This window comes from Pristis pectinata, chromosome 20 (genome assembly GCF_009764475.1).
Source record: "Pristis pectinata isolate sPriPec2 chromosome 20, sPriPec2.1.pri, whole genome shotgun sequence".
Lineage (NCBI taxonomy): Eukaryota > Metazoa > Chordata > Chondrichthyes > Rhinopristiformes > Pristidae > Pristis > Pristis pectinata.
The window spans coordinates 39,060,842-39,088,379 of NC_067424.1; the positions used below are offsets into that span (position 1 = coordinate 39,060,842).

Here is a 27,538-nt window from a genome sequence, read left to right on the forward strand (position 1 = left end):
GTTTGAGGGCCCATTTCTATGCTTTACGTTGCTATGATTTAATGACCTGGTGCTGAATAGTGAAAATAGTATAATGGATGTCATGGAAATTATGGGTCGAGAGGCACGTTTGCGTGCAGTGTGATTCCTAGACTCCGTCAAGTTTTCTGCGACCTCCTGAGGTAAGTGCAGGAAAAAAGATGCCCGAAAGTGAGGTCGAGCGATCAAAGCCGTTGCATTAAAGCTTCGGTCTGTACGGAGGGGCGGGTTCAAATACAACTGGTGTCTGATTGGATAATTCTGACTCTGAGAATGATTTTAGTGAAAGTTGCCATCGGACAGTCCAGCAGACGCAGTTTTCTGCAAAGCAGCCTAATAATTCAAAGAGCGCCATCCGTTTTGTTGCACCGAATTATAGCAACGAATGCTGGAGATATTCCACAGCTCAACTGCCGGCTTCAGATGACATAATACTTACAATTCAGGTCGACGTCCTCAGGGAATTTGAGGGAAGGAAAGACATTAATGATTTGTGCCTCGGGAAGTATGTTCCGCCAGGTACGTTGTTTCCGCTGATTATTTTTTTATTTTAATCCCGTAATTGTTTCTTCATATTTGCTGCAGTTTCACCACACTGTGCATGAGTAATATGCGAGAGATGGCAGCGTGCAATTGATAGTGTTTTCATTAAAGACGTAACGTCCTGAAGAGATCGCACTCCACTCACATCCCAGCTGACCTTAATGGGGTGTCTGACATACATTATTCCCTGGGTGTATGGTGGCCTTCTCCCTCGCTTACCTTTGAAACAATCGGTGTCCAATCCTTTCAGAAGCCTCATTAAAACGCTTCATATTTTTCCCACGCTTTGATTTGGAAATGTTAAAGACCGTGTTGTACGTTACTGTGAGTCAATGGCCGAATGCTGCAAAGTGCAATTAGTATGGTAGGTGACGTGGAAATAATGGGCCGGCGGACCTGTTTCTGTGTTATGAGTCTAAGACTCCATGATCCTACCACACATACAATTTACAGTTCGTGGTTCTTCATCCTCCTTCTGCACATGAGGTAAGTGCGGAAGTATAAAGTTATCCGGTAGTGTGGCCGAGCGGTCTAAGGCGCTGGATTAAGGCTCCAGTCTCTACGGAGGCGTGGGTTCGAATCCCACCACTGCCATTTGGGTTAATTTTGACTCGAAGAATGATTTCGGAGGAAGGAGGGATCGGACCACCTCGCAGCTTCTGTCCCTTGTACAAACAATCTAACAATTCACAGAGCACGATGCATTTTAAATTAATACAGAGAATGCTGGAGTTAACCTGCAGCTCAGCTGCTATCTGCATACATCGTAAGTTATCCATTCAGTTCCAGGTCGGTTTTTCGATGACATTTGATTTGTGCCTCAGGAAATATTTTCTCCCGCTTGTGTTTCCAAAATATTTCCTTTGTTCATCGAATTTAAAAGAGATGTTGGCTTTTGAAAAAAATAACATTCTTTTTACTGCCTATTGTAATCTTTTCATAATTCCCGAATTATCTGTCTTTATTTACCTTAGCTGTTGGTCTCTGTTTTCATACCATCACTGTCCCATTCATTTGGGACATTATTCGCGTTTTGTTACCATTTGCTGATTTAGAAAGAATGTCCCTCCCTCTATTTTTCAATCCGCGGCATTCCCTTCATTTGCCTACCTTCTGAAAAATATCTGCAGAGAACATATACATTGAACAAAAGGTCGATTGAAAAAAAGCAAATGATATGCGAAATGATGCTGTCAATTGCATCCCAAATGTTCCCAGACAATTAATGACAGAGGTGTTGTTTGGCGCTGTAAGGTTCAGATTGAGCAATTGGAAGCAACCTCCATAGTTGTGCACCAAGCAGCACTGTCAAAAATCAGCGGGATGATCACCACTTGCATTTCTGGATATTGCATTGTTGCAGCTGCTGTTTTGTTGACATTATCCTTGCTTTGATGATGGCGATGTTGACGTTGATCTCTATCTTTATGAGGTCAAATTCAGATGACGTTATGGATCTCTTTATATCTTGTCCAGACCATTGTTCGATAGGTAATTAGCTTTCTGGTTGCCATATTGCTGGGTTATACCACAGGCAATTCTGTTCACAACGATCTGGATACAGAGGGGATTCTGAGCAGTGAATTTATTGGCAGAGCTGTTGCTTTATACAGGACATATCTTATTAAACGTTGTTCAATCCGAGCACCCTGCGGAGTGGGAGGTAAAACACCGCGGACAAAATCTGCTGGACGAGCATCTCTGTTCTGTGTTAAGAGAGTGCATTGCAGAATTCTTGGTTGAAAGCATGCTGCGCCACGGTTGCGTTCTGCTTCCCTGCAGTGCATTCCTTCGCTAGGTTCAAAACAATCAAACTAACATCGAATGCAGTCTTTAGCACTTCGGGATCCTATCTCGTAAGCCAGTAGAAATCTGTAATTTCCATTCTTATGCATTGCGAGCTGCTGTCAATGGGCCAGTGGCATCTTTCGGTATCCCATAATAGCCTCGTTAATGTCCTCACTGAGATCTGCCACCGCTTAAAATGATCAATTGGGCAAGTAGTATAAAATGTGCTGGACATTTCCCAAATGGCAACACCGGTGTCTGTACAATAGCTTTTCCACTGAGTTAAATGTGTCTTCCTCACGCTACAAACAAGATCCGTGTGCTGATACTTCTGTTAGTCGAGCCTACGCAGAATCGAGACGCGGAAACGTTTCCAACTGCCGAAGTAATCACTTCCCTAACCAGGAATGAAGCCGCGGCAGCTGAGGCGAAAGCGCCTGGTCCAAACCACTGGACCTCCAAAGAATCTGACAAAAATGTTTCAGAAACTCAGCAAAGTTAGATTCGTATCTCTCAGCTGCCAAATAGCAAACTTAAAAATGAAATTTCTCTGGACGTCCCATCAGTTACTTGCGTAAGGAAATCGCCATGTAGGGAACTCAAGCCGAGCGGAATAAATTTACAAGGCAATTTTACTCACACAGCTCACGAAGCACTTCACATACTCATCATAACACAAACATCAAAGCTGCTTTTGCCGAAACATCGTCTCAACACTGGATGTGTGACGTAAATACTCTTCGATTAAAACTAAAATATGAGATTATTACTTCATTTGACGTACACGTCTGCAAGATTAGCAGGTGACACTGCCGTAGCCACTACTGCAGCGCGTTGCATGACTGATTAAAGGATCTACGTGTAATTCTTTCATATTACACGCATACCTTTTCTCGCATTGTGTTTCAAGGAAGTATGCCAGTTTATATGTTGCTGGGAAATATGCCACAAACTTTATTCTGATACCATACTTTCTTCTCACAATACATACCTGCAAATTGTTGCCGTACATTGACTTGTTGCGTTGAAGCTGATAGGGACTGACAAATTTTCACAATTAAATTTCACCAGACGTAAATGCCATTTGCTGTCAAGCACTGATGGCCGACGAGCAATGGAAGCAGATGACAATCAGGGCGGCAAGGCACGGCAGCTCACCTGGTAGAACAGCGGCCTCAAACATGTATTAAGCGTTTCTGACTGTGGTGCTGCATTTCTTGAGTTTGCCGTCTCTCCCAGTGATACAGTAAGTCTCATCCTTAGGCTATCTGCTTCCTTCTACGACAGGAATTGACCGTACCGCGCATTGAGAGCACCCAATCTTAACGAGTAGACGAACCCGAAATGTGATAACAGCTGCCAAACTGACCAAAGTTAAATTTATCTGCCTCACACGCCAAACAACAAATTTGCAAAGGGATTTGCTGCCGAAGCGCAACAGATCCCAAGGCAACCAAAATTTCATGTGTGGAATGTACAGCACGGAACGTGATCTGAACATTTATCTCAAGCAACTTATGAAGCGGTTTTCATTATCAATACAAACAGCAAACCTGCTACTCTGCAATCTTAGAATCGCCAATATGATCTCCACAAACTTCACTTAAAAATGAAATTGGAGAGCCTTTCTTTAAGTGCACTTGCAGGTCTACATCATGAACAATTTAATCCCGCGCTGGTTCAACACCAGTGAAATCACCATCGACGAACTGGAGATAGATTAGTGCTTATATTTCGGCCTTGTGAACCTGCAGCCATCGATTCAGTCCGATCTTCTTCTTTGCAATCTGCATTTGCAATTCAATTGCATCGCTAGGTGTACGACGTCGAAACCACATATCTTACTGTTCTGGTCTGCAATATGGAGAGGGTTTCCATAGGAAAACAGTATAGCAATCAACGGGACTTGAACCTTCTAAAAACCGCGTTGTCTATACGGTAGATTCCGCACTAAGTCAATGGTACCTGCACAGCCTGCCTTGAGTGTTCCAGGATATCAGGTGATCGAGCCGCTGCGAATGCGGATTTCCAGTTGCCAAAATATACTTCCCTGAAACTACGGTGTCTCTTCTGCCTGAACCTCCGCCACACTATTACAGATAATCATTATTGTGCGTTACGTTAGTCGCAGTTCTTGTGCACTTCGATCTTTACCTTTGATCCGATTCCACAGGATACTCCGATGGATTTCAAAGGGATTCTGACGGGATAGCATAACTTATGGTGCAGTGGCAGTCCGCTACAAGACACGGCAGAACAATGGGATGCAATATGCACAGCCGCAGACAAAGCAGCCCAGAAAAATGTGCTGGGTGATCACCGGAAAGTTAGATTTGCTCTTTTTCACTTAGAGACTGCACCTGTCAAATGAATGGAGAATGTAGGTGACTGAAAAGAAAGATGATGGCGCCTGATGGCAATGTGTGTGTTGGAGGGGCGGGGGATTGGGTGTGAACTTGATCATCTTTGGACAAACAATACAAACTCAGAAAGTTTGTTACCTTCAGAAAAGCCTGATTTCTGCAATGTAACTTGTCCAGGCCATAGGGAAGGCTGCTTCTCTGGAATTCTATAATGGCCAATATCATCTCAACTAATTTCCATTCACAATCAAGTGAGATAGTTTTCCTCTTCCTAATTCTGCATGTCAAAATCTTAAACAGGATTACCCTGCCTTGTTCATTACTTACGTGCGTTCTGTGCATGAACAGATTAAAGAACACAGTGCATTTCTTTCATATTACGGACAGGCCTTTCTATTTGAAATAGCCATGTCGAATTATGTTAAACTTATAGGCACTGAGGATGTTTATTCAATGATCATTAACCAGATTTCGACGCCATTAGCTGATAATCTCTAATTGCACCGAGCTGAAGTGGCACATGCCATTTACTGCGCCACGGTGACGAACCTCCAAGAACTGCTGTCACACTGATCCAGAGAACCATGAGCATGATTTACGTATGCCACTTTCTCTATGCACTTTTCACCTTTGCCCTGAGGTACGTTGGGAATCCAGTGGTTACTCCGAAGGATTTGCAAGGGATCCTGAGCAGACGGTGTTATTTAACGTGAGAAGGTTCTCTGTTGCAAGACATCGGCTCAGGAATCGGAAGCAAGCTGCATAGTCGCAGACAAAGCAGTTCCGGCAAAATGTGCAGGCTGATCACGCGTGCTTCCAATGGCATCTCTAGGCTTCCGACGACACATTAGCATGTCTTCTATTTCAGAGCTGCGCTCGTGGCCAGGCGTTATTTGCGCAAAGGTTATAAAGAGCAATCCGTCTGATTCCTTCTACAAATCCCGATACCTATACAGTGGTTTCACAACGAAGTGCAAGACACCATGATCCTTCCCGAGTAGCAGTCTTCGCATATCGCATGATGGTCCAGTGGCTGCAGAGTAGAGAGGTTCTGAAAACACACTTCCCTGTCCGGGCATCAAATCCGGTGACGGCGGTGAGAACGCCGCTTCTCAACGATGAGACAACCAGGGAACCTGACAAAAGCGAAGCTGAGAAAGACTAGCTTTGTTTCACATCCAGACAACAACAGCAAACGCTTTCTATCGTCGTCCCAGCAGTTCCCCGGCAACAAAATTGTCACGTGAGGACAGCACCCCGAGTACAAAGCGGCGTGTGTTGATAAAGTGCCTCAAGCTGTTTCTAAACCTCTGCCTATTTCAAACCAATACAATCATGTTATTTTCAAATCTTTATCTCAAAACTGACTGGATGACTTCAATAATCTTCGATTATAATTTGAGACAGAGATTTATCGTTTGCTCAAATTGAATGCACTCTATGCATCTGGAGCGTATTTGACCCTCCCTTTGTGATCACGGCCGCAACATTTCTTGCTTCCATGCACGGAAGAACGCCAGCCATTCCTCTCACGCTTAAGACTTCTGATATTAATAATTTGAATTGACCCTAGCGGTTTATACCACGTCACCAAGTATCTAATAATCTTTCTTATGATATCTTCTGACAATTTTCACTTTCAAATACTTACCCTTCAAATGTTCATTGTTATAATGCTCCTCCGGAGGTTTACTCAATTAATTTCGATCAATCGTCGGGCAAGTACATGCCCACCTCTACTTAGCCAAGATCACAGGGACCGTTCCCAGAGCATAGCTGATTTCCTGGCTCAAACCTACAGCCAACAAAAAGATTTTTTTTACGTCTTATGTGGCATTTGTATCAATAACGTTGCAAGTCTTCCCTTGTGTGCATTTGTTCCCTTCCATATTGCAAACACATCAGATTTGCTCTGTCACGTAGCGACCGTCAAAAGCATCGCGAGTGCTGGTGACTGACAGAAAGATGATTGCAGTTGATGGGAAAGCGAAGTGAGCTTCATCAGCTTTGAGTAAATGATATAGACGCAGCTCCTCCTTGAAATTTGGGGAAGCCTGATTCCTGCAAGGTAGCTTGCTCGCTCAGTGAAGAATGCAGTGTTCACTTGTGCCGGCAAGAGAAGTTGATTGACACATCTCGTGTTCCTCGAGCAGATGAAGCCTTTGAGCGGTGGTACTGGTCCTATCTGCCAAAACATACTCCCCTGACCAAGAATCGAACCCGGGCTACGCCGATGGAAGCGTAGAATCCTAACCACTAGAGCACCAGGGAATCGGAATGAAATGTCCCCTGTTCAGCAAGATACTATTTGCCTGGCTCACAAGCCAAACAGCAACAACTAAAATGTTTCCAGATCATAGAACATAGGACAGTACGGCACAGGAACAGGCCCTTCGGCCCACGATGTTGTTCCGATTTAATTAAATTCGTAATCAAATGCCCAAGCAAACTAATCTCTTCTGGCTGCGCAATGTCCACATCCGTCCATTTATTGCACAGTCATGTGGCTATCTTAGGGTGTCTTGAACATCTCCATCGTAAGTGCCTCCACCAGCAATCCTGGCAGCGCATTCAAGTCACTCACCACTTTCTCTGCAAAATAAACTTGCACCGCACATATCCTTTGAACTTACCACCTCTCACTTTAAATGCATGCCCACAAGTATTATATATTTCAACCCTGGTTAAAAACATTGGCTGTCTACTCCATCTGTGCACCTGATAATTTGATAAACTTCTATCACATATCCACTCAGCCTCTGCCGCTCCAGAGAAACCAACACCGGTTTGTCCACCCTCTCTTTTAGCACATGCCCTCTAGTTCAGGCAGCAGAATGGTAAACCTCTTCTGCGCCCTATCCAAATCCTCAATATCTTTCCTGTAACAGGGAGACCAGAATTGAATGCAGTTCTCCAGATGCGGCTTAACTGGAGCTTTATTAAAGTGGAACATAACTTCCTGACTCTTAAACTTAATTCCTCGACTAATAAAGGCAAGCATGCCATACGCCTTCTTTACCACCCTATCAAATTGTGTAGCCACATTCAGGGAGCAATGGTCTTGGAACCCATGATTCCCTATGCACATCAACAATGTTAAGGGTTTGCTATCAACAGTGTACTATCCCGTTGCATTTGAAACACTTCACATTTGTCCAGATTAAGCTCCATCTGCCGGTTCTCCGCACATATCTGCAACTGATCTATACCCCGCTGTATCCTTTGACTGTCTTCTGCTCTATGCACACGAACAACAATCTTCGTATCGTCTGCAAACTTACTAACCCGCCCATCTGCGTTTTCATCCAGGATTCATGTGCTGTTTAAACATATATATATATCGATCTGGAAATCAGATCTTCTTTATCTTTTACTCGCTTAGCCATTCACAGTAACAGATATTTTGACCAGGGGTGCCCAAACCTTTGCATGCAACTGTGTATAAGACTTTCCCCACACTAAACCATGATGACTGTCCCTAATTAGGCCATTGTTTGCAAATGCTCAAAAAACCTATCCCAAAGAATATTCTGCAGTTACTTCCCGGATCATCGTTTCCAGGGTGATCCGTATTTTCCGTCTTGAATAACGGAACATCAGCCACTCGGCAGTCCTCCGGGACGTCGCTTCTGGCTTCGTTCTTGCCTCATACTCCAGTAACTTGCACTGCTCCAATTTAATACTCTCCCACAAGATCCATACGTATCCTTCTCCATGGTTATCTTAAAACTTAAGGAGTTGTTATCACTGCTCCCAACCTGCTCTCTCACTGAAAGGTCAGTCACCTGGCCAGGCTCATCACCCAGCACCAGCTCCGGTAGTGTGCCTCCTCTTGTTGGAATATCTGAATAATGATTGAAGAAACCCTCTTGGATGCACCTAACAAATTGGACCGTCAAAAGCTTTTGTACGAAGGATGTCCCAGTCTATATGAGGAAAGCTGAAGTAACTCGCTGAAACAGCCATGTTGTTTTGACATCTTTCCCTAATCTCTCTGCATATCTGTTCCTCAATATACCGGTGGATATTGGGGAGTCTGCAGTATAATCCGATCAGAATGATTGCACCATTCCTATATTTGATTTCTACGCAGATATACTCAGTGGATGAGCCATCCATTATGTCCCCTCTGCGTGCAGCTGTGATATTATCCCTAAATAATAGCGCAACTCCCCCGCTCCACTTTTATCACCATCTTTACTGAAACATTGAAACCCTGGAACATGAAACATCTATTCCTGTCCCTCTCGCAACCAGGTCTCTGTTACGGCCGCAACGTCATAGTCCCATGCACTGATCCATGCCCAAAGTTCATCACCCTTACCCATAATGCTCCTGGCATTAATTTACACACACTTCAACTCTTCCGTCCTAATGTGTCTATTACCCTGCTCCTGACTGGTTATTCCTACTCATGATATCTACCTTCCACTAAATCCCTCCACTTTCTGACCCAAGGAACTGGTTCTCATTCCACTTCCAAACTAGTTTAAACACCACACCCCTCCCTCACCACCACCCCACCATCTAGAACTAGCGAACCTGCCGGCCAGGATATTGCTTTCCCTGCAGTCCAGGTGCAATCAGTCCCTCTTTTACAGGTCGCCCGTTCCACAGAAGAGGTTTCAATGATCCAAGAACCAAAATCCCTGCCCCATGCATTACTTCCTCAGCCACACATTTAACTGCTCATTCTTTCTCTTCCTGCTCTGACTGGCACGTGCTACCGGGAGTATCCAGAGATTACAATGTCCGAGGTCCTGTTTTTCAGCCACTTTCCTTACTCCCTATAATAACTGAGCATGACCTCTTCGCCCTTTTGACCTTTGCCACTGGTGCCAATGTGCACCACGTCCTCTGCTTGCTCAAGCGCCACCCTGTGAATGTACTGCAGCCGCCCTAAGACATCAGAGACCCTGGAATCCGGGGGGGGGGGGGAACAACACCACAGCCTGACGACTATTTCACGGCTACAGAATCTGCCATCTGTCCCCTTAACTCGAATATCCCAGCACCGTTGTTCTGCCTCACTTTTCCTTTCCCTGCTGAGCTTCAGACCCGACCACAGTGCCACATCTGGTAGCTGTTGCTGATACTTGATAATTCATTACACCCCCCCCCCACCCCCAGCAGCATCCAAGGGAGTAGACGTTGCTGAGAGGGATGACCACAGGGGTACGCTGCAGTGTCTCTCACTTTCCCGTACTTCTCCTGGTGTCCTACAGTCGGTTCCTGAGGCGTGACCACCTCATTAAAACTCTTGTCTATGATGCTCTCAGCTTCCGAGACAATCCTAATTACATCCAACTCCAGCATCAGTTGTTTTCACACGGACAGTCAGAAGCTCCAGGTGGGCGCACCTCCTGCAGGTGAAGACATCAGGGACACCGATACCACTGCACTAACTGACATCCCCGCTACTCTAATTGGTACAATAATTATATGGAAAACCTCACCTGCAATTACCTGCTCAGCCTTCTCTCACCGAAGCTCCTGAACCAAAGACCCAGCGCGTCATTACACCTCAGAACGACCAACACCCAAAAATGGCAGCTTCACAATCGCCACGCCTCTGAACCTTCCATACCGTTTCTACCTGCAAAAATCAATTAGACAAGGGCGATCTTAACTGAATCACAACATTGGGATGAAGTCCCAGCAGAAATCCTGGCAGCCAAAATCGCCTGAGCAAAATGGACACTTGTCACAACTTTTCAGAAAAGCTGCAAATGAATCATGCGTACATTCCACGGACCAATGTCAGCGACAGACATGCATTCAGTTGATTTACTACTTTAAACCTGCAGCCCTGTAAAACAATTTCTGACCTGATCTGTGAAATTGTGTCAGTGACATTGCAAATCTTCATGTGTGTGTACCCGTTTACTTCAACGTCGCAAACTCGTTAGATTTGCTCGGACACGCAGTGACTGTCAAATGGAAAGCAAGTGAAGGTGACTGATAAAAGATGAGAGCGGCTGATGTGATTTGGATATGAGATTGATCGTCTTTGGGAAAACGATATGAAGTCAGCGACACCTTTTCGTTCATAGAAGCTCGATTCCAGCACTGTTGTTTGCTCAGTTAGTGAAGGTTACCGTGTTCTCTTGTGTTGGCAGGCGAAGCTGATTGGTAAAGCTCAGACTGGTTGAGCAGATGAATCATCTGAACGTTACCACTGGTCGCAGGTGCCAAAACACGCGTCCCAAACCGTGAACCAAACTCGGGCCGCGGCGGTGAGAGCGAAGAATCCTAACCACCAGACTACCAGGGAATCTGACAAATGCAACGCAAGCAGACCAAGATTTTTTTTTAAAAAACCAGGCAACCATTGAAAAGAATTTCGATCCACGACCCAGCATTTCCTCGGGCAACACAATTGTCATGCGAGGACAACAGCCCGAGTGCGAAGCATCGTGCCATCAAAATGTATCTTAAGATGTTTCTCAACCACTCTTTCTTTCAACCAAACACAGTCCAGGAACATGCTCGTGTCCAATCCTCATCTCAACACTGACTGGATGACCGCAATAATTTTCGATTCATATTCTACTCTCTGATTTATTATTTTCTGAAATCGAATTCAATCTCTGTGGCTGGAGCACATTTCACGCTTCCTTTGTCATCAAGGCCGCATCGCCTTTTGCCTACATACACAAAAGAACGCTAGGCATTTCTTTCACGTGACAAAACGATTTCTGATGACTGACGATCTGAATACACGGTGGCTGTTTATAACACGCATCCAGTAATCATGCTTGTTATATCGTCTCTACTTTCTAACAGTGTTGACCTCCAAATTCTAAAGCCTCAAATGTTGCCTGCACTGATACTTCTTGGGAGCTTTATTGTCTTCACTTCCGTCAACGTTCATTACCAGAGGATGCCCACATCCCCTTAGCCCGGGGTACAGTGACCGTCTCCGTCTTACAGTCGCGCAATCAGCTGAATTTTTGCCTCAAACCTGCAACCAATAAAATTAATTTCTTACTTCTTTTGAAGCATTTGTGTCAAAGACATCGGAGGAATTTCCCCGTGTGCATCTGATTACTTCCAAGTAGCAATCGCGCCAGATTTGCTCTGTCACTCAGCGACTTCCAAATGGATCGTGGGTGCAGGTTAATGATTGAAAATTGAGGGCGCTGAATACGAATCAGATGTGAGTTTGATCATCTTTGGGTAAAGACAGGACAATAATCTCAAATTTTCACTCAAGCTGCAAACAAAGCGATCTCCGTTGTCAACGTACACAATCGACAAAGATGCTTCTCTGCAATCCGACAATCGCAAAAATCATCTCAACAAATTTACGTTCACAGCCATCAGACACAATCTTCGATTTCCTGCATCTGCACGTCAACATCATCAGTGCGTTTACCCTACCTTGTTCATTTTTGGGCAACCTTCTGTACTTCCACACATGAAAAAACACAATGCATTTCTTTCATGTTGCGGTCAGGCGCTTTCTCACTTTCTATTTGATATAGCCATGTCCAACTATGATACTTCGAAACTTATAAAACTTTTCTTATGCTCTCCTATCATTCTTCTCACCATGACTTCCCACAAATCATTACATGACTTTTCTTGTTGTGTTAAACTGACGGACTCTGAAGATGTCGTTCACAACTAACGTTCACAAGATGTCGACGCCAGCAGCTGACAATCCCCAGTTTCACGAGCTGAAATGGTAAGTACCATGCAGATCTCCACGATGACACGCGGCAAGAAATGCCGCCACACTGCTCCAGAGACCAATGACCAGGCCTCAAGATTGCAACTTAAGGGTGCACTTCCACCACTACACTTTTACCATTACACACTTAGCAGGAACTGTCGTTCAAAGCTACGATTGTTGCCAGTCATTCCTTGAGCAAGTAGATCAAAATCAAGTAGCCATATGCCTTCCAAATGCACGGTTGCCTGTACGGGAGCTTCACAAAGAAGTAGTGCCAGCAGAAACCTGCAGCGAACACAATGAATTTCTGACCTCTTCCACAACATTTGTTTCAAAAACATCGCAAGACTTCCAGTCTGTGCACCTGTTTCCTGCAAAGTGGGCAAGCGCGTTAGACTTCTGGCTGAAATCACCACATCTTAACAATATTCTCTTGGCCTAGCTCATAACTCAGAAAACAAGTATTCAAAATGATTTTCTTATCAATAAACAGCACAAGTACAGGCAGCTAAAATCACCCGAGCCCAATGGACACTGATCGCATCTTTTCACTCAAGCTGGAAGCGAAGCCACCGACATTCTCAACGTGAAACAAGTATCAAAGCTGCTTCGATGGAACCCGCAGTAGCCAAAATAATCTGAACCAACTACCATTAACAATCAACTCAGACAATATTTCTTCGCAAACATCGTCGCGTCAAGGTGATCAGCACGATTCCCCTGCCTTCTTCATTGCTGTGATACATTCTCCACAAGCGCAGTTGAAATAACGCAATGCACTTCTCTAATGTTACGGACAGGCTCGTAATCCACTTCTATTTCAGATAGACGTATCATATGTGAAACGTTTCAAAACTCAAAATCTTTCTTCTGCAATACATTCTCACTTCTCCCCGAGAATTCCTACAGTTCAGTTTATAATTTTTCATTATTGTCATAAAGAGGCGGGAACACACACTGTTTATTCAATGAACAATCACCACATGTCGACGCCATCAGCTGCAAATCTCCAATTACCCCTAGATGAAGTGGCACTTCATGCTACGGACAGGCCCTTTCTCGAGTTCTATTTCAAATAGCCCCATCCCATTCGGAAACCTTTCGACAATCAAAAATCATTCTTCTGCTAGACTTTCTATCTTCTCCCCGAGATTGCCTGCAATTCATTGTAAGACGTTTCCTTGTTGTCTTAGACTGAGCGGCACACACCATGTTTATTCAATCAACAATCAACAGATGTCGATGCCATCAGCTGACAATCTCCAATTGCCCCGAGATGCAGTGGCACATACCAAGCAGGGCCCCAGGCCAGCACACCTGCAAGTACTGCCGCCGAGCCGTTCCAGCAAAACCATGAGTAGTGGTTACGTTTGCCGCTTATCGGTGACCTGTACACCTTTCCCCTGGGGTCCCTTAGGATTGCCTGCTTTACTCCGAAAGATTCGGAAGGAATTCTCGGGGGGCAGCGTGACTTACCGTGAAAAGGCTCTCTCTTTAAGCTATCGGTTCAGGGGTCGGAAGCAGCCTGTGGAGTGGCAGACAAAGCAAGCCAGGCAAAATGTGCCGCCTGATCAGCCGTACTTCGTGTGGCATCACTACCCTTGCGATCAATCGTTCGCATCACACCTCATTCATGGCTGCGATCGGTGCCAGTTTTTATTTGGTCAAAGTGGACAAAAATCAACCCGATTTCTGCCTTCTAATATTCGCTTGCCTCTCCGGGAGCTTCGCAACGGAGAGGAAGATACCTTGATCATTCTACAGGCAGACGCCCTGTGTTAGCAAATCTGCTAATCCACTGACTGCTGGCTCCCAAGATTCTGACTGCTTCCAGTTGCCAAGCCACACTTCCCTGGCCGGGAATCGAACCCGGGTCGCGGCGGTGAGAGCGCCGAATCCTAACCACTAGACCACCAGGGAGCCGACAAATGCAACACACGCACACGAACAATGGATTTCTTTTATATCCAGACAATCGTTGAAGTGGCTTGCTGTCCACTTCCCAGCAGTTCCTCGGGCAGCGTAATTGCCGTGCGACCACAGCAGCCCGAGTGCAAAGCATCCTGCCATGAAAATGTCTCGCAGGCTGTTCCTCATTCACTCTTTCTTTCAACCAAACACACTCAAGGAACATGCTCTTGTCAAATCCTCATCTCGACACTGACTCACAAATCTTCGATTCACATTCCAGTCCGAGATTTCTCCTTTGCTCCAATCGAACGCATCCTCCGTAGCTGGCAACATTTCACTCTTCCTTTTTTCATCACGGCCGCATCACCTTTTGCTTCCAAAAACGAAAGAAGGCCAGGCTGTCCTTTCACGTCTCCTACAGATTTCTGATGATTGATAACTTGACTTCAAGGTGCATGTTTACCCCACGCCAACAAGCATTCAATACTCATGATTTATATATCTTCCCTGCCTTCTGACAATCTTCACCAACCCTCAAGTCTTTCAATTTGTCCGCCTGTTCCCTTCCAAGATTCAATCGCCTTCGATTTACTCTGTTATTGAGCAACTGTCCAATGTGTCGCGAGTGCAGCTGACTGATTGAAAGATGAGGGCGACGGAGACGAGTGGGATGCGAGCTTGTTCATCTTTGGCTAAATTCTGTCAACTCAGCTACTAATTTACAGTCAAGAAAGCCCGATTGCTGCAAGGTAGCATGCTGACACTGTGGAGAATGCCGTGCTCACTGCATCCAGAAGCGGCCTCGATTGATATATCACTGGTTTGTGGTGTAGATGAAGACGCGGAAAGTTATCACTTGCCGCAGCTTCCAACACATACTTCCCAGACCGGGAATCGAACCCGGGCCGCGGCGGTGAAAGCGCCGAATCCTAACCACTAGACTACCAGGGAATCTGACGGAAATCACCACAGCTCACCAAGATTCTCTTTGCCTAGCTCACAAATCAGACAACAAGTACTCGAAATGATTTTCTCATCACGTCCCAGCAGACGTACGGGCAGCTAAAATCACCCAGGCCAAATGGACGTGATCTCATCTCATCACTCAAGCTGCAGGCGAAGCCACCTCCATTCTCAACATACACAAGTGTCAATGCTGCCTCGCTGGAATCCTCAGTCGCCAATATCCTCTCAAACAAGCACCATTGACAATCAACTCAGACAATTTTCCGTTTCCCACATCTTCGCGTCAAGATCATCAGCACGTTTACCTTGCCTTCTTCATTGCTGCCCTACCTTCTGCCAATGTGCAGCTGAAAGAACGCGACGCAGTTCTTTCATGTTACAAACAGGCCCTTTCTTCTCCTGTTCTATTTCAAATAGCCCCATCCCATTGAGACACCTATCGACAATCCAAAATCTTTCTTCTGCAATACTTTCTATCTTCTCCCCGAGATTTCCTGCAATTCAATGTAGGACTTTTGTTTGTTCTCTTAGACTGACCGGCACACACCATGTTTATTCAATCAACAATCACCAGCTGTCGACGCCATCAGCTGACAATCTCCAATTGGCCCGAGATGAAGTGCCACATACCAAGCAGGGCCCCAGGCCGCCACGCCTGCAAGTACTGCCGCCGAGCCGTTCCAGCAAAACTTTGAGTAGTGGTTACGTTTGCCGCTTATCGGTGACCTGTACACCTTTCCCCTGGGGCCCCTTATGATTTCCTGCTTTACACCGATGGATATTGAAAGAATTCTCAGAGGGCAGCGTGATTTACCTTGAAAAGGCTCTCTCTTGCAAGCTATCGGCTCAGGAATCACAAGCAGCTTGTGGAGTGGCAGACAAAGCAAGACAGGCAAATTGTGCCGCCTGATCAGCCGTACTTCGTGTGGCATCACTACCCTTGCGATCAATCGTTCGCATCACACCTCATTCATGGCTGCGATCGTGCCAGTTTTTATTTGGTCAAAGTGGATAAAAATCAACCCGATTTCTGCCTAATATTCGCTCTGCCTCTCCGGGAGCTTCGCAACGGAGAGGAAGATACCTTGATCATTCTACAGGCAGACGCCCTGTGTTAACAAATCTGCTAATCCACTAACTGCTGGCTCCCAAGATTCTGACTGCTTCCAGTTGCCAAACCACACTTCCCTGGCCGGGAATCGAACCCGGGCCGCGGCGGTGAGAGCGCCGAATCCTAACCACTAGACCACCAGGGAGCTGACAGATGCAACGCACGCACACCAACAATGGCTTTCTTTTATATCCAGGCAATTATTCAAGAGGCTTGCTGTCCACCTCCCAGCAGTTCCTCGGGCAGCGTATTTGCCGTGCGACGACAGCAGCCCGAGTGCAAAGCATACTGCCTTGAAAATATCTCTCAGGCTCTTCCTCATTCACTCTTTCTTTCATCCAAACACACTCAAGGAACATGCTCTTGGCAAATCCTCATCTCGACTCTGACTGGCTGTCCTCACAAATCATCGATTCACATTCCAGTCCGATATTTCTCCTTTGCTCCAATCGAACGCATCCTCCGTAGCTGCAGCATATTTTACTCTCCCTCTGTTATCTCAGCCCCACGTTTTGCTGAGTTCTGATGATTAATGATCTGAATTCGCCCGGGCTGTTTATGCCACGGCTCCTGGCATCCAATAGTCCTGCTTGTGATATCTTCTGATAATTTTCACGTTCGAATTATATGCTCTCAAAATTTCCTTGTCTTATACTCCTCTGGATTTCTCTTCTCTGCACCTCCATCAACAGTCGATACCAGTAGATGCTGACCTCTACTCATCCCGTATTTCAGGGGCAATCTTCGGCTTACAGTCCCGCACACCTCTGAATTTTTGCCTCAAACCTGCAGCCAACAAAATTTCCTTCCGCTTATGCGGCGCATGTTTCAAAGACATCGCTATTTTTCCCCTCGATGCACCTGTTTACTTCCAAGTCGCAAGCGCCTTAGATTTACGCTGTCACTTACCGCCTATCTAATGAATCACGAGTGCTGGGGATTGGTTGAACAATGATGGCGACAGATACATGCTAGATTTGAGCTTGAATATCATTGAGTAAATCCTGTCAACTCAGCTGCTAATTTACAGTTAGGTTTCCTGATTCTGCAAGGTGGCATGCTCATTCAGTGAAGAATGCATGCTCACTTGTGTCGGCAAGAGACGTTCATTGATATTTCAATGGTTGATGGAGCAGATTTAGAATCTGAACGTTACCACGTGTCGCAGCTTCCAAAACATACTTCCCTGACGGGGAATCGAACCCGTTCTATTTGATATAGCCATGTCCGATTATGTCATCTCTCTATAATCCGCGCAGTCCTGCTTTACGTGGTCACTGCCTGTTCCGTCTGACTCACCCTCACCTTCACCTTTGATCGATTTGTGGCCATTTGTTGACGGAAATTTAAAACTAGATATTGCACGGAGAGAACGGTGGCTGTAGTTCTGGGTACGGTGACTGCGATCAGCTGTATAAAGAACATTATCTGTTATCTTCTGTTGTCAAGATGACTGTGCTCTTTCTGGTGATCCCTGGTTCTCTTGGGAAAGACGAGGTCGTCGGAAATCGCCAGTCTGGATAATAATCGATTTGTATCATTATCTCGTCACCCCCATGGTCCCATTTGTCATGATTCTGCTGCTCAGTGCTCTGTCGATCAAAATGTTCTAGTGCCCAGCAGAGCTCGCAGGAGACTCCGGAGTCCCAGTAGTGGGGAGATTGTCAGGGACCCGGAGATGAGGCGCCGCTGGAAATCCATCATTCTACTTCTGGCTATCTCGACCAGCTTCATCCTGTTATGGGCTATGTTTGATCTGTGGATCCGACTTATAGGTGAGCTATATCGGTGTCCCCACATTTATCGGTGCCAGAAGTGGCCTTCTTGCTGCAACCCCTGAGCTGCTGCATTAACACTGCTCTTTACGCTGTTGCCCTGACTAAGTTTAAGGAGCAGCTGAAGGGTGTGGTGAAGTTACCCTTCACTCTGTTTGTAAAATGCACTCAGTCGGAATTCTGCATCAGGACTAAAAGTAGAGGGGAACATAGCCAATATAAAGACGAGGGGAGGAGCGAGACAGGGGGCCAGAGGGATTGGTGAACCGAGCAAGTGTGAAGGATAACGGGCAGATCGAACCACATTGGTGGTGTGGTGGGGGGGGGGGGGTTGTTGAATTGGGAAACAGAGCAAGGTGGATGTTTGAAGAGAGGTTAGCATTGAAGTAAGGTCAATGTGTATGTAATACTGGTTGTTCACTGCAAATTGGACCAGTATCTCATGTTATGTCTTGCAATATCTTAGATCTAAACGAGTTACGTAATTCTTCAATTCTCATTTCTTGAGCTGCATCCAAGTCACTGGGTTTTCTAATAGACAATTAATTTCCTGTGATTCAACACCAGAATTCGATGGAATTAATGTTCTTGTCTAACGTTACACCTGCAAAACAAACCACTTCATTTTTCTCTGCATGCAATGTGCCGCTATCGGAACTGGCTTCTGCACTTTCAGACTGGTCATCCACTCTGACCCCTAATACTGGTGTTCTCAGGGTTGAGTGCTCAGTCCCCTGCTCTACTCCCTGTATACTCATATTCGTGAGGCCAAATGCAGTGCCAAATCGATTTTCAATTTCGACAGTCTCACCACTATTATCAGCCGGATCAACAATGATGAGACAGACTACAGGAGAGAGATCATCAGCCTTCTGTCATGGTGCCAGAACAACAACCTAATCCCCAACATCAGCAAGAGGAAAGAGCTGGTTGTTGACCAAAGGAAGTGGGCGGGAGCGGGTGGTGAACACAACCCTGTCCTCATCAACCGAGCTGCTGTAGAGATTCTGCTGTAGAGAACGGTCGACATTTTCTAGTTCCGAGGCATCCATATCGCCGGCAACTTCTCCTGGTCGCCCCCACGTTGATGCGATCATCAGGAAAGTGCATCGACGTATTTACTTTCTTGGGCGCCTGAGAAGATTCGGCTTGTCCACGAGGATTCTCTCGAACTTTTACAGATGCGGTACAGAAACCATCCTGACGGGTTGCATCTCAGCCTGGAACGGCATCTGTTTTGCTCTGGGCCGACAGAACCTGCAGAGAGCGGTGACACTGCCCAGTCCGCCAGAGAATCGTCAATTCCTTCCATCCAACCCACCTTCATGGTGCGTTGCATCAGGAAGGCGAACAGTATCGTCAAGAGCGCCCGCCACCCGGGCCATTCCCTTTTCTCTCTCCTACCTGCTTGGAGAAGATATGGGACCTTGAAATCCCGGAAAACCAAATTCAAGAACAGCTTCTTCCCCACTGATTTCAGACTCCCGAACCAACCACCTTTTTCACACTCGCTTCCCGGTGCTGCTGCACGTTCTTGAACTTTGAATTCTCCCTCTTCCGATTTTATCACTTCAGCATTTCGTGCTGGTCTACTTCAGTTTGGACCATTACGCTGTTTTGGGCTCATTGCATTTCTTGTTGTATTGGTTGTTGTATTTATTCTGACCATGACCACTGTGAACTCTGTGAACTTCACACGACTCATGAATATGGCAATGAACTAATCTCAACTGATCTGAATCTGAATAAAAGGGGGGCACGAGCAGTTGCCGTCGACAGTCCAGACCGACGCAAAATATCTCAAAAGACAGTTTCCGGGGAGTTGATTACTTTATTGATAATTATTGGAAAAGGCATACTTCAGAAAGAGACCCACGGTCTGCTTATAGCTGTGGGAGAGAGAGAGCAGAGCAGGTCACACAAGAGTTAGAGCACAGAAGTAAGACGTTCGGTCCAACCAGGGTCGGCGTGGGTGATTTGGGCCGAAGCGTCTGTTTCAGTGCTGAGTAACTCTACGACTCTCCGGCTTTAACGAGTCCTTGCCGGGTCTCTGCCAGAGCTGCTTCCTTCCACCCACTGTCGCTTTCTCCTAATATTTTCCCACTATATAGTCATCCAATTCCTTCCTGAAGGTCAGTGGAACCTGCCTCCACCACATCTGCAGGCGGCGCCTTCCAGATTGCAACCACGCGATTTCTCTTCATGTCACTCTTAAGTTGTATTTAACTCTTCGTTTCATTCCTGTGACATTCAATCCTCGACAGGTCCACCAGAGGGAACTGCTGCCCGCTATCCAATCTGTCGAGACGTCTCTTTATCTTCTGTTCTTCAGTCAGATCACCCCTCTTTCCTCTATTCTTTACAGAAGACAGTTGCAGCCTCTGATCTGCCCTTTTAACTGCAGTGTCTCATCACAGGAACTATTCTTGCAAATCTTTTCTGGACCCTCTCAAACGTCCTCACACCCTTCCCAAAATACCACACAATACTCCAGGTGCGGCAGGCTCAGTGTTTTATAACGATCCAACATAACGTTTTCTTGTTTATTCATAGCCTGGGACTCTGTTGATAAAACACAGGATTTTCCATGCCATATTATGGGATTTCTCAGCCCGCCCCGTCACTTTCAATGATTTGTGCACAGAGGGAGAGTGGTGCGTGTGGGCAGGTAGTGCAGGAGTTCTCTGTAACCACTCCCCTCTCAAACAGTTATAACGTGTTAGATACTGCTGGGGGAGGAGGGACATGGCCTCCTGAAGGAAAGCAACAACTTTCAAGTTTGTAACAACTCGATTGGCTTTGCTGCGCATGAGGCTGTTTGGGTGGGGGTGACAGGGTCTCAATTGTAGGGGAAGCAGAGTTGAGTTTCTGCAGCTATGAACGAGACTGGAACAGGACGTTAGCTTCCTGGTGCTGGGATGTGATGTCTCAGAGCGCCTGAATGGGGAGGGTGAAGAGTCAGTGGCCGTGTTACAGGTCGGTGCTAGAGGCACAGGTAGAAAGTGGTTGAGGTCCTATAGCCGTTGAGTTATAGAGTTGTACAGCACAGAAACGGCCCTTTGGTCCACCCCCTCTTGTCCGACATTTTCACTCACCTACGTGCTCCACCCCACATTAGTTCCGATTCCTTCACTGCCTTGCTTGTTCAGGTGTTTGTCTATAATGTCTTAAATGTAGTGATTTATCTGATCCCATCACCTCCTCAGGCAGAGCGTTCCAGATATAAAACACTCTCTCTGTAAAGAAAATACCCCTCAGATCCCCATTATATCTCCTACCACTCACCTTAAAACCATGCCTTCTTGTTATTGGTCCGGGAACGCGAACGTAGGGAGTTAGGGAGCAGATTAAAGAGAGGGACCTCTTAGGTTGTCGTCTCTGGATTGCTGCCAGAGCCACCCGCTGGTAACCATAGGAAAGGACAGACAGGTCAGAATAACTGTGTGTCTGAAGGGACGGGAGAGGAAGGAGAGCTTTAGGTGGTTGGCGTGCTTTGTAGGGCTTTAGATCATTGGGACACTTTCTGGGGTCGGAGGGATCCGTACCAGCAGGACGTGTTGCAGCTAGACTGGTCCAATATTCTTGCTGGGGAGGTGGGTGGCGTTTCCAGTGCTGTTGGGGAGATTTGAACTTAATTTGGCAGGGGGTGGGACACAGAGTAGGTGTACAGTTGGAGTGAGGTTCAGTCAACCATAGAAAAACTAGGTCAGTCGAGTGGGCAGAGCAGACGTCAGTGTGATAAGGCATGTGGAAGGATGGAAAGGCTGAATTGCGTCTATGTTAAGTGCAAGGAGACTGCCTGGTGAGAGAGATGAACTTGAGAGCATTGTTCAGCTCATGGCAATATGATACTGCTGTCAGTGGGACGTGGCTGAAGGAAGGGCAGGACTGGCAAATCAACATTCCACCTTGGACAGAGACCCTAAACATCTCCACTGTCTGTGCATCCGATAATTCAATTTTATTCAATCAGGTGGCTGCTCGTCCTCCGTCGCTCCAGAGAAAACATTCCAAGTTTGTCCAACCTCTCCTTATAGCGAATGTCCTCGGATGCAGCCGGCATCCTAGTGAAACTCTTTGCACTGTTCCCAAAGCCTCCATATCCTTCCTGTAATCGGAGAGCACAACTTCGCACAATATTCCAATTGTGGCCTCACCAAAGTTATTTACACCTGCTACATGACTTCCAACATTTTATACTCAATACCCGGACCTGTAAGGCAAGTATCCCGGACGGCTTCATTACCACCCAAACTGCTGGTGTTAGCACTTCCAGCGACCTATGGACTTACACCCCAAGATCTCTCCGAACATCAATACTCACAAGCGTCTGTACAATTGATTGCATACTTTCCACAATATTTCAGCTCCCAATGTGCAACATCTCGAATTTCTCCGGATTAAATTCCATTTGTCATTTCTTTGTTCATATTTCCAAATGCTTTACATTTTGACAACCTTGCTCCCTGTACACCTCTCCGCCAATTTTCGTGTTGCCTGCCAATTTACTACTCAGCCTACTTATACTTTCGTCACAATTATTTAGAAATCAGCGGCAGACGTTCCAGCACTGATCCCTCTGGAACACCACGAGTCACAGACCGATCAGAATCGCACCCCAACACCACTACTCTTGGTCTCACATTGCCAAGCCAATTTCGAATCCAATCTACTAGGTCTCCATGAATGCAACATGCCCTGATCGTGCACTAATCGGATTGCTATCAAGCCCTCTCACATTCAAACTATCGTCCAACCACATGCGGCAACAGATTCCTGCTAAGTGACACACAGTCCGCACGTCACTGGGATGTGGAAGGGACTGGAGCATCTGGGAAAATAGTCGAGGTTACAGGGAGGACGGGCAAACTTCACACAGACAGCACTGGAGTGTCGGATTGTATCGGAGTCGCTGGGACTGCAAGCCAGCACCTTACCTCGCGACGTGTTTGTGTGAATTCGCGGTCCTGTTTATGTATTTCTTTGTGTGTGTGTGTGTGTGTGTGTGTGTGTGTGTGTGTGTGTGTGTGTGTGTGTGTGTGTGTGTGTGTGTGTGTGTGTGTGTGTGTGTGAGCCAGAGAGAGAGAGAGAGAGAGAGAGAGAGAGAGAGAGAGAGAGCCAGTGGACGGGCGATGTGTTTGAGATGATTACATTCTGAAAGGGGGGAGAGGAAGTTACACAGGTGAGACATTGATCGCGGTGGAGGAGAGACAGAGGGATGGTTCCAATTTCTCTCTCTATCCGTGCACTTTAAGGACCGACCGGAACTGACAGGCGTCTGTTGTTGAAGTAAACATCCAGCTGGTGGGAGAGTAAGTTAACTGAGTGAGAAGTGGCCAGTGATGCATTGAGGGAGAAGGGAAAGAGAGGAAAAGAAAATTAAATTGAAATTCAGATCGAGAGCAGAGAAGAGCCTGCGATATATAAAGAAGGATTGAGACAAACGCGGACCCGTGGACAGAGGTGGGAACAAGAGCTACAGCGTGGGTAGACAGAACTTACACCGATTGGTGAAGATAGCAGGGGGGCGTGACAGAATGTGAGAGTCCAGAAACGGTGTGTGTAAATCGGTACTAGAAAATGAGAATAAAATTGAGATAGAGTGAAAGATAAGTAGAGACCGAGAGAGAGATAGCGACATGTAGAAAAAGACAGAGTGAGCGAAAGACAATGAGGAACGCATCCTCCGTGGCTGGCAACATTTCTCTCTTCCTTTTCTGTTCAAGGCCGCAGCACCTTTTGCTTCCGAAAACGAAAGAAGGCCAGGCATTCCTTTCACCTCACCTACAGATTTCTGATGATTGATGATTTGACTTCACCGTGCCTGTTTACCCCACGCCAACAAGCATCCAATACTCATGATTGTGATATCTTCCCGCATTCTGACAATCTTCACCGTCAAGTTCTTAACCCACATGTCTTTCAATCTGAGCGCCTCTTTCCTTCCAGGCTTCAATCGCCTTCGATTTACTCTGTTATTGAGCAACTGTCCAATGTGTCGCGAGTGCAGCTGACTGATTGAAAGATGAGGGCGACGGAGACGAGTGGGATGCGAGCTTGTTCATCTTTGGCTAAATTCTGTCAACTCAGCTACTAATTTACAGTCAAGAAAGCCCGATTCCTGCAAGGTAGCATGCTCACACTGTGGAGAATGCCGTGCTCACTGCATCCAGAAGCGGCCTTGATTGATATATCGCTGGTTTGTGGTGTAGATGAAGACGCGGAAAGTTATCACTTGCCGCAGCTTCCAAAACATACTTCCCTGACCGGGAATCGAACCCGGGCCGCGGCGGTGAAAGCGCCGAATCCTAACCACTAGACCACCAGGGAATCTGACGGAAATCACCACAGCTCACCAAGATTCTCTTTGCCAAGCTCACAAATCAGACAACAAGTACTCAAAATGATTTTCTCATCACGTCCCAGCAGACGTAGGGGCAGCTAAAATCACCCGAGCCAAATGGACGTGATCTCATCTCATCACTCAAGCTGCAAGCGAAGCCACCTCCACTCTCAAAATGCACAAGTGTCAAGTCCGTTTCGCTGGAATCCTCAGTCGCCAAGATCCTCTCAACCAAGCACCATTCACAATCAACTCAGACAATTTTCCGTTTCCCACATCTTCGCGTGAACATCATCAGCACGTTTACCCTGCCTTATTCATTGCTGCGGTACGTCTGCCAATGTGCAGCTGAAAGAACGCAACGCATTTCTTTCATGTTACGGACAGGCCCTTTCTCCTGTTCCATTTCAAATAGCCACGTCCCATTGAGACACATATCGACAATCAAAAATCGTTCTTCTGCTATACTTGATATCTTCTCCCCTGAGATTTCCTACAATTCAATGTAGGACTTTTGTTTGTTCTCTTCGACTGACCGGCACACACCATGTTTATTCAATCAACAATCACCAGCTGTCGACGCCATCAGCTGACAATCTCCAATTGGCCCGAGATGCAGTGGCACATACCAAGCAGGGCCCCAGGCCGCCACGCCTGCAAGTACTGCCGCCGATCCCTTCCAGAAAACTATTGTCACAAACCAGCAACAAAAGAAACACACTGAGCATAATTTAGTGTTCAAAACTATTTTATTAATCACTACTTATGATAATATGTAAAATAAAAGTAAAAATGTCAGCATGTTAGAAATCAAAAATGTTAAACCTCGAAGGTTAACCCCAAAACTAAACTCTTCATGTGTGTGTGAGGCAAAGTCCAAATCTCCCAGTTCCAGAATGGTTCTTAAAGTTCAATTCCGGAAGCCATAAGGTGAAACATGAGCAAGGGCTTCTTCAACAACCACCGTAGATGTAGAGAACATAGAGAGAGTAAATACCAAATCCAAATGTTCCACGATGGAACCCAAACGACACTTCAGGGTTTACTCGGTAGTGACTTCCTCAGCCCGAAAAGCATCCGAATCGTGGTCGTCCACACACAAATACCTGTTTCCTTCTACCGGTCAGCAACAAAGTGAACTCCATTGCATTACTTCCAACTTCCATACATGGATTTCAGTGGCAGACACAGTTATTGTTTCTCACCCATCGATGGAGAAAACAAGCAGGCTGGTGTCTCTCCCTCTCTCTCTCCCTCCTTCTTATTTCTTCAACGACGTCATGACGTCCTTTATCTTCTATTGAGGTAAGCACGCGCCACACACACATACACACAAACTCTCTATTTAAAGGGACATTCACTGAGTCCGTAACACTGTGAGCAGTGGTTACGTTTGCCGCTTATCGGTGACCTGTACACCTTTCCCCTGGGGTCCCTTAGGATTGCCTGCTTTACTCCGAAAGATTCGGAAGGAATTCTCGGGGGGCAGCGTGACTTACCGTGAAAAGGCTCTCTCTTTAAGCTATCGGCTCAGGAGTCGGAAGCAGCCTGTGGAGTGGCAGACAAAGCAAGCCAGGCAAAATGTGCCGCCTGATCAGCCGTACTTCGTGTGGCATCACTACCCTTGCGATCAATCGTTCGCATCACACCTCATTCATGGCTGCGATCGGTGCCAGTTTTTATTTGGTCAAAGTGGACAAACATCAACCCGATTTCTGCCTTCTAATATTCGCTTGCCTCTCCGGGAGCTTCGCAACGGAGAGGAAGATACCTTGATCATTCTACAGGCAGACGCCCTGTGTTAGCAAATCTGCTAATCCACTGACTGCTGGTTCCCAAGATTCTGACTGCTTCCAGTTGCCAAGCCACACTTCCCTGGCCGGGAATCGAACCCGGGCCGCGGCGGTGAGAGCGCCGAATCCTAACCGCTAGACCTGCAGGGAGCCGACAAATGCAACGCACGCAGACAAATAGTGGCTTTCTTTTAGATCCAGACAATCATTGAAGTGGCTTGCTGTCCACTTCCCAGCAGTCCCTCGGGCAGCGTAATTGCCGTGCGACGACAGCAGCCCGAGTGCAAAGCATCCTGCCATGAAAATGTCTCTCAGGCTGTTCCTCATTCACTCTTTCTTTCAACCAAACACACTCAAGGAACATGCTCTTGTCAAATCCTCATCTCCACACTGACTGGCTGTCCTCACAAATCTTCGATTCACATTCCAGTCCGAGATTTCTCCTTTGCTCCAATCGAACGCATCCTCCGTAGCTGGCAACATTTCACTCTTCCTTTTTTCATCACGGCCGCATCACCTTTTGCTTCCAAAAACGAAAGAAGGCCAGCCTTTCCTTTCACGTCTCCTACAGATTTCTGATGATTGATAACTTGACTTCAAATTGCCTGTTTACCCCACGCCAACAAGCATCCAATACTCATGATTTATATATCTTCCCTGCCTTCTGACAATCTTCACCAACCCTCAAGTCTTTCAATTTGTCCGCCTGTTTCCTTCTAAGATTCAATCGCCTTCGATTTACTCTGTTATTGAGCAACTGTCCAATGTGTCGCGAGTGCAGCTGACTGATTGAAAGATGAGGGCGACGGAGACGAGTGGGATGCGAGCTTGTTCATCTTTGGCTAAATTCTGTCAACTCAGCTACTAATTTACAGTCAAGAAAGCCCGATTCCTGCAAGGTAGCATGCTCACACTGTGGAGAATGCCGTCCTCAATGCATCCAGAAGCGGCCTGGATTGATATATCACTGGTTTGTGGTGTAGATGAAGACGCGGAAAGTTATCACTTGCCGCAGCTTCCAAAACATACTTCCCTGACCGGGAATCGAACCCGGGCCGCGGCGGTGAAAGCGCCGAATCCTAACCACTAGACCACCAGGGAATCTGACGGAAATCACCACAGCTCACCAAGATTCTCTTTGCCTAGCTCACAAATCAGACAACAAGTACTCAAAATGATTTTCTCATCACGTCCCAGCAGACCTACGGGCAGCTAAAATCTCCCGAGCCAAATGGACGTGATCTCATCT

At 46.4% G+C, this 27,538-nt stretch overlaps 6 non-coding genes across 6 annotated transcripts; 1 reads left to right on the forward strand and 5 right to left on the reverse strand.

The window, feature by feature from the left end:
* Positions 1-1,073: 1,073 nt before the first annotated feature.
* Positions 1,074-1,155, forward strand: trnal-aag (transfer RNA leucine (anticodon AAG)). Its single transcript has one exon. It is a non-coding gene; the product is annotated as a tRNA-Leu (tRNA).
* A 13,083-nt stretch (positions 1,156-14,238) lies between these two features.
* On the reverse strand, positions 14,239-14,310 carry trnae-cuc (transfer RNA glutamic acid (anticodon CUC)). The gene has a single exon. It is a non-coding gene; the product is annotated as a tRNA-Glu (tRNA).
* Positions 14,311-15,180: 870 nt separating this feature from the next.
* On the reverse strand, positions 15,181-15,252 carry trnae-uuc (transfer RNA glutamic acid (anticodon UUC)). The gene has a single exon. It is a non-coding gene; the product is annotated as a tRNA-Glu (tRNA).
* A 1,199-nt stretch (positions 15,253-16,451) lies between these two features.
* Positions 16,452-16,523, reverse strand: trnae-cuc (transfer RNA glutamic acid (anticodon CUC)). Its single transcript has one exon. It is a non-coding gene; the product is annotated as a tRNA-Glu (tRNA).
* A 7,888-nt stretch (positions 16,524-24,411) lies between these two features.
* Positions 24,412-24,483, reverse strand: trnae-uuc (transfer RNA glutamic acid (anticodon UUC)). The gene has a single exon. It is a non-coding gene; the product is annotated as a tRNA-Glu (tRNA).
* Positions 24,484-27,318: 2,835 nt separating this feature from the next.
* On the reverse strand, positions 27,319-27,390 carry trnae-uuc (transfer RNA glutamic acid (anticodon UUC)). Its single transcript has one exon. It is a non-coding gene; the product is annotated as a tRNA-Glu (tRNA).
* Positions 27,391-27,538: the final 148 nt, after the last annotated feature.